Below are 7,900 nucleotides of genomic sequence, written 5' to 3'. Positions count from 1 at the left end.
TGGTATTCCCCAAACTATAAGTTATGGCTGTAATGGGCTAAGATGGGTAGAGTTTGGTGTGGGTGATGAAAGAACTAGGCTAATGGTGTTTGGCTGCAACAAGGGTGAATGGAGCACACAAAGGGATGGGAATTAGGCCATTTAGTGGTTAAAACATGTATAGCCTAACATCTTCTCAATGAGTTCATTCATAACTGATAATAAGCACATGGTATCTTTAACATAGGATTATTCCTAGCATTCAATCAAAGAGAAATAATGAGATCATTTGAAATGAAATTGAAAGAAAAAGATAGGAGCAGAAACACTTTAAACCTTCTTAAAGAAGCACATAGGCTCAAAATAACTCACTAGGGTAGTCTCCATTATTCTTCTTCAATAATTTGAGTTTGACACTTTAATCACCATAATTCAAGAGTAATAACTTTGTGAACTATAAAAATTATGATATGGAACTTTTCATGACAACATCATAGTCAGATTGTATACACAGCCATCATATACATTCATATTAGTAAGCAAAAGCATACTTTAACCAAAATTGAAAAGCAAAAGTAAATTTTCAATTTCCAACACCCCCAAACCTAAACTAAGCATTGTCCTCGATGCTTAAAAATGAATGGAATGCATGCAATGCGAATAGGTAAAGTGCACATGGAATAAAACAAAAACAAAGAACACACAAATAAAATGAAAGAACACAAACCCAGCTAGGTTGCCTCCTAGCAAGCGCTTAATTTAATGTCTAGGCAAGACATGACAGCGTGTCTAAGTTGTCGTAAACTTGAGAGAATTTACAACTTGATAGGTCTGCTCTTCTGCAACATTCTCCAAATAAGGCTTCAAACGCTACCCATTGACCTTAAAATAGGTGTCATTCTTGATGTTCTCTATCTCCACAGCTCCATGGGGAAATATTTGAAGCACTTTGAAGGGTCCAACCCATCTAGACTTCAATTTACCTGGAAAAAGTCACAAACGTGAGTCTTACAAAAGCACTTCCATATTAGAACTCTTTCCGGAGAATTGCTTTGTCATGATAGAGCTTGGTTCGTTCTTTGTAGATCTTAGCATTCTCATATGCTTCATTTCTGAGCTCTTCCAACTCATTAAGTTGGAGCTTCCTTGCTACACCAGCTTCCTTGAGATCAAAATGAACATTTTTATGGCCCAATATGCACGGTGCTCGAGCTCCATTAGCAAATGACATGCCTTTTCTAAACCCAAGTCGATAAGGGCTCATTCCAATTGGGGTCTTGTATGCTGTTCGATAAGCCCAAAGTGCATCATTCAACCTAAGTGACCAATCCTTCCTTGTGGGGCTAACGGTCTTCATCAAAATGTTTTTTGTTTCCCTATTACTGATCTCCACTTGGCCCAAGGTTTGTGAATAATATGGAGTTGCCACCTTATGTGTGATGTTGTACTTCTTCATCAATGCCTCGAAGGGTTTGTTGCAGAAGTGGCTGCCACCATCGCTAATGATAGCTCTCGGAGTTCCAAACCTACAAAAAATCAGATCCTTAGGAAAATTCAAAACAACATTGTGATCATTAGTTCGTTTAGCTGCTGCTTTGACCCATTTGGTACCACTACTGCCGCTACTGCCATTAGTTCGTTTAGTGGCACGTATCACACTTAGAACAAAAATCAAAAGCATCTTTAAATAATGTAGGCCAAAAGAAACCAAATTTTAAAACCTTTAAAGTTGTCTTTTTGGCACCGAAATGTCCTCCACATGCCAATGCATGACTGAATGTTAATATGCTTTGCTTCTCACTCTTCGGGACACATCTTCAGATGATTTGGTCAAGGCAATAGTTGAACAAATATAGCTCATCCCAAACATAGTGTTTCACCATTGAAAGGAACTTCTTTTTCTCCTAAAAAGTGAAATCATCTCTAATTACACCGCAAGTAAGATAATTAACAAAATCAGCATACCATGGCTCTTTTTCTTGAATGACAAACAGTTTTTCATCCAGGAATGATTCATTGAGAGGCAAAATTTGTCCATCTCTATGGTTTTCATCAACAATGCGGGACAAGAGGTCAGTAACAACATTTTCACTCCCCTTCTTGTCTCAAATTTCCAGGTCAAACTCTTGTAACAAGAGTACCCATCTAATCAAGCATGGTTTGGCATCCTTCTTTATCAACAAATGCCTAAGAGCTACATGGTCAGAGTAAATAATTACTTTAGAGCCAACAAGATATGAACGAAATTTCTTTAAAGCAAAAACAACAGCAAGCAACTTTTTTTCGATTGTGGAGTAATTGAGTTAAGCATTGTTTAATTTCCGGCTTGCATAGTAAATCACTTATAGGAGTTTATTCACTCTTTGACCTAAAACAGCATCAATAGCGTAGTTAGAAGCATCACACATTAATTCAAAAGGTAAAGACCAATATAGTGCCATAATAATAGGAGCAGAGGTTAGTTCATGTTTCAAGGTATTAAACGCATTCATACAATCTTTATCAAAGTCAAATACAACATCTTTAGCCAAAAGATTGCACAATGGATGAGTGATCTTGGAAAAATCTCTAATGAAACGACGATAAAAACCAGCATGTCCTAGAAAGCTTCTGACTCCCCTCACTGAAGTAGGGGATGCCATATTTGAGATGTCAATTTTTGCTTTGTCAACTTCAATTCCCTTGCTAGATATTACATGACCCAACACAACACCTTGTTTCACTATGAATTGACACTTTTCCCAATTAAGAACCAAATTTGTTTCCAGACATCTTTGAAGCACTAGAGAGAGCTGGTTAAGGCAATCATCAAAAGAATAACCAAAAACTAAAAGATCATCCATAAATACCTCAATAAATCTCTCAACCATATCCAAAAAGATCGCTAACATACATCTTTGGAAAGTTGTTGGGGCATTGCAAATGCCAAAGGGCATCCTCCTGTATGCAAAAGTGCCAAATGGGCAGATGAATGTAGTCTTCTCTTGATCTTCCGGAGCTATTGCAATTTGATTATAAACTGAATATCCATCAAGAAAACAATAATCTGAGTAACCAGCTAATCGCTCAAGCATTTGATCAATAAAAGGCATAGGAAAATAATCTTTTCTAGTGTTCGAATTCAACTTCCTATAATCAGTGCAAACACGCCAACTAGCTGTAGATCTTGTTTGTACAAGCTCTTTGTTCTCATTTTTTACCATCATGATTCCAATCTTCTTAGGCATTACTTGAACAGCACTGACCCATTTGCTATCAGACATTGGGTATATTATACCCACATCTAGCAACTTCAACATTTCAGCTCTCATTACTTCTTTCAGGTGTGGATTAAGCCTTCGTTATGGTTCATGGGTTGTTTTCACTCCCTCCTCCAATAAAATCCGATGCATGCACATGGTAGGGCTTATTCCCTTGATATCTGCAATAGACCAACCAATGGCTGATTTGAACTCTTTTAACACCCTAATTAGCTTATCTTCTTCGATTGGGTTGAGGTCAGATACTATGATAACTGGAAGAGTTTCAAGTTTAGCTAGGTAAGCATACTTTAGATGTGGTGGAAGTGGTTTAAGCTCAAGTTTTGGAGGTTTAACAATGGAAGGTATCAGATGTGTGGCAAATGGTTGTAATGACTTTATAAAAGGTGAAATGGTGGATGGATATGGTTTTAATGTTTCCAAGGCAGCCACCACTTCCATGAATGCATATTCTTCGTCAAAATCATCTTGAGATTGACTCAAAACAAATTGTAATGGATCATTAGATTATGTCTAAAAAAAACTTAGAGAAAACAAGTGAATCAAACACATCAACCGAACAACAATCAAGTGAACAAGAAGGGTGAGAAAGAGATTCAAACACTTTGAATTGTACAGTTTCTCCTAGCACGGTCATGGTGAGAAGACCATTTTGCACGTCTATGATAGTCTTTGCAGTGGCCATAAAGGGTCTCCCAAGCAAAATAGGTAACTCACAATCATGTATAGGACCTTCTTCCATATCCAACACTACAAAATCAGCAGGCAAAATTAGTTTGTTAACTTGAACTAAGATATCTTCCACTATACCTCTTGGATATTTCAATGATCGATCAGCAAGTTGCAATGAAATAGTTGTTGCCTTCAAATCCCCCAAACCTAATTGAATATATACTGAATAGGGCATTAAATTGATGTTAGCACCCAAATCGAGCATAGTCTTTTTTACTAGCTTGTCTCAAATGGTGATATTGATAGAAAAACTTCTCGAATCCTTAAGTTTTGGTGGGAGCTTTCTTTGAAGCACAGCACTCACATTTTCAGGCACCATCACCTTCTCATTAGGTCAATATTTTCTCTTATAGTTGTTCAGCTCCTTGAAGAATTTCCCATACGCTGGCATATTCCTAATGACATCAAGCAAAGGTAAATTAACATTCACTTTACTTAAAATATCAAAAATTTCTTTAAATGACTTATCTTGCTTGCTTTTGGCAAGTCTTCTAGGAAATAGGATGGGAGGTGTGTAAGGTTTTTCAGCCTTGTGAAGATTTGGTGATTCAAATGAAGAAGTGACATTGCTTGGTTCGTCATTTGGTTTCTCATTATCTTCTTAAGTGGCACCTGCATTCACATGATTAGATTCATTAATAACTTCATTGCCAACTCCATTATTAATAACCTTACCACTTCTAAGTGTAGTAATTGCTTTGGCCTGCCCTTGGTTCCTTTGAAGTATCACTGGTTGGCTCGAAAACTTTTCGGCCTCTCTTTGACTTAAAGCAGCCGAATGTTGTTGGAAATGACTATTGGTAGTTTGCTTGAATTGAACGGTGTTTTGGGCTAGCAATTTGATCGTATCTTCAAGTGTAGTGGCAAGCTTTGGTTGGAAATTTTGAAACTAATTGTTATTCTTCCATGAGAGGTTGGGATGATCTCTCTAACTAGGGTAATATGTATTAGAGTATGCGTCATTCCTTGGCCTTTGATTGTAAGAGTTCATGAGATTCACTTGCTCTTGGACGAATTTGGGATAAGCCTCACTAGCTGAGCATTGATAAGTAGGATGACCTGGTATGTTGCAAATGGCACACACTTCAGCTATCGAGGGCACCATATTGAGTACAAAATCAAGCTTCTTTTCCAAACTAGCCACTTGCAATGCAAGATCATTTTAGAACTCATTTCATACACTCCAGCTTGTTTACCTCTTCTATCTTTGTGTTGAGCATTAAATCCCAACATCTCATAGATGTTATATGACTCTTGAGCATTCTTTTTCTTCAAAGCTCCACCTGTTGCATTGTCAACAGTAGATTGACATGTTTGGGTTAATCCATCATAAAAAATTTGCATTTGTAAGTAAGGAGGTAACCCATGATGTGGACATTGCAGCAAAAGGCCTTTGAAGCGCTCCCACCATTCATTGAAAGGTTCTCCATCATGTTGTGCAAAGTTGAAGCTTTGCCCTCTCAAAGTAGCTATCTTTTGAGTAGAGAAATTTTTTTCCAAAAATTTCTTAGCTACAGCATCCCAAGTGGTGAGCGAACCAGGTGCTAAAGTCATTAGCCAACCCTTAGCCTTATCTTTCAATGTGTACAAAAAGACGTTCATCCTCAGATTTGCTTCATTCACTCCCTGCAAAGGTAAACCACTCACAACATTATAAAATTCTTTAATATGGGCTAACGGATCTTCATTAGGTAAACCATAAAAGGAAGGAAGCATGTGAAAATGTGAAGATTTGAGATCATAGTTTCTAGCTTCAGGAGGCAGCAAGATGCATGAAGGTGAATTTGTTATAATCGGTTAAGCATAATCCTCCAAAGCTCGATTGTCATCATTATTGTCAGCCATCTCTTCTTCTCCGTCTGAATTAGAGTGCTCAAAATAAGCATCTACACTCGCTGATCCAAAAGATTGATCGTCCTCTTCTTCACGGTTAATTTGAGCACTAGTTGATAGAAAGTTCTCAAAATTGTTGCTCTTTATACATTCAAGTCTTTGGCCTATCTCAGCAAGTTTGTCGGACGTATACTACCTAAGAAATAGAAAGAAAACAAATGAAATTTAGAAATCTAAACTGAAAATGAAAATAAATAGGGTTTGAAGAACAAACAATTATAGAGGGCTGAAATCAGTCCCCGGCAACAGCACCATAATTTTGTTGTGTTCCTTCCGAGTGCAATATATGGTTAGTATAATGGCACAAGTAAGGGTGTTTAATCATAGGGACTGATTAGACCTCTATAAATTACTAGCCTTGAAAGAACCCTAACTAAACAATGAAAATAACAAATTAAATGTAGATTGTGTGCTGTTAATGAGAATAACTAAAAATGCAAGAAAAATGTAACAACGAATGATAGGTTGATTGAGAAACAATGAGGATGGGTCCAGGGATTTCGAGTTCACCATTTCAAAACCAATTCCATGTTTATGAAGTTAAACTGTATTCAATTACCAACCTGTTTCTAGAGTCCGTTTTACATATATATGATCAGCCATATGATGTGTAGTTTTGATCAAATTCTCTTACACTACAACCTAATTGGGATGTTCAACTTCAGTTCCAAATTAAGAGTCTTTAGCATGCAAGAAAACGTTAAGGAACCAAAGAAAATACATGGCAGGATGTTTGCATAGCATTCTCTTCATTCATTCACATGTCTACCTTAAGCATGATGTTGACTATAATCTTGATCAAATGATCTGTAAGAAATCCTAATGGTGATCAATCATTAAAATTAACAAACAAATTTAACAAAAGATTTAGTGAATGAAACAAGAGACAGATTGATGAATTGAATATTTTAACATAAAAACATGGATCAATTGTGCAAGGCTACATCGAAATCCCCAGCTATGAATTTAGTTACACATCATGTTCATAGAGATCAAATTAGAAATACACAACATGAGTGACAATAAATCAAAGAGAGAGGAAACCGTTGAAGCAATTCTGATGTTGAACTTCTCCAAGAACAACCTGTCAAGATGAGTCTTCGATGATGTTGGAGAGTATAGAATGGGTGGAGATTTGAGTGTGGATGAAAAGAGATAAAAATAGTGACTGGAGTTGTGAAATTCGCTCAAAATAAAAGGTGTATGTAAAAGTGGCTGAAAGGATAGGTTTTATAATGTTAAAGAGCTGTTACAGATTACCAATACATCCCAGTAATTGGGCATTTAATTCCCACATTTTTTTGTTGTTATTGGTCTTATAAAGAGCCATATTCATCACCATATTCAGTTTCCACTTTTAATTCTTTGTCTACATCAGCATCCTTATTCAATTCTCCATTTTTAGCACCATTTTGCCTTATTTGTCCTCAACTGAGCTCCAAAATACGATTAGCTGCACACTAACACAAAAGAGGGTAAAATGCAACTAGTGAGAGATGAGGGGGGGAAATTTGGACGATTCCGATTAAGGCATGTCAATATCTTGCGTTGACTTCTTTATAGAGAGAGAGAGAAAAAAAAAAGTGAGAGATGAGGGGGGGCAATTTGGAGGGCAGAGATATAAGTGAAAGAACACTTGAAAAAAAAAAACATCTCTTCACCACTTGCATTATGTTGTGCCTTGGAAACACTGAAAAATCTCGAGTTATCTTTTGGGAATTTCAAAAGTCATGCACCTCCACTTGTACATTTTAACTTTACAGGAATTCCTTAGTCTGCAAGCAGGAAACTAGTGGATCGTTGGCATATATTTCTTCAAGGTTCTATCTAAAAAAGAACACATAGTTCTCTGCATAAAATGTGTTAATATGATCTTCAATCATAAAACCCTTTTACAAAAATTTGCCCAACTCTTTTCGAACGTCGAATTTGAATCAACCTAAATATTTTAGAACTTTCCAACTCGAAATTTGTTTGAACCCCATTTTCTTAGTCAAGTAATATGACAAAAAAAAAAAAAAAAAATTTCCCACCCT

General features: G+C 36.6%; 1 non-coding gene across 1 annotated transcript; it reads left to right on the top strand.

Annotated features, from left to right (window-relative positions):
- Nucleotides 1-5,331: 5,331 nt before the first annotated feature.
- On the top strand, nucleotides 5,332-5,438 carry LOC125470498. Its single transcript, XR_007252780.1, has one exon. It is a non-coding gene; the product is annotated as a small nucleolar RNA R71 (small nucleolar RNA).
- The last annotated feature ends 2,462 nt before the right edge of the window (nucleotides 5,439-7,900 follow it).

Source organism: the organism of the source record quoted next, unplaced genomic scaffold, assembly GCF_019419815.1.
Source record: "Pyrus x bretschneideri cultivar Hongxiangsu unplaced genomic scaffold, Pyrus_bretschneideri_v1 Contig5, whole genome shotgun sequence".
Classification (NCBI taxonomy): domain Eukaryota; kingdom Viridiplantae; phylum Streptophyta; class Magnoliopsida; order Rosales; family Rosaceae; genus Pyrus; species Pyrus x bretschneideri.
Note: the sequence above shows the minus strand (reverse complement) of the source record. Positions and strands in the feature narration are given on the sequence as shown.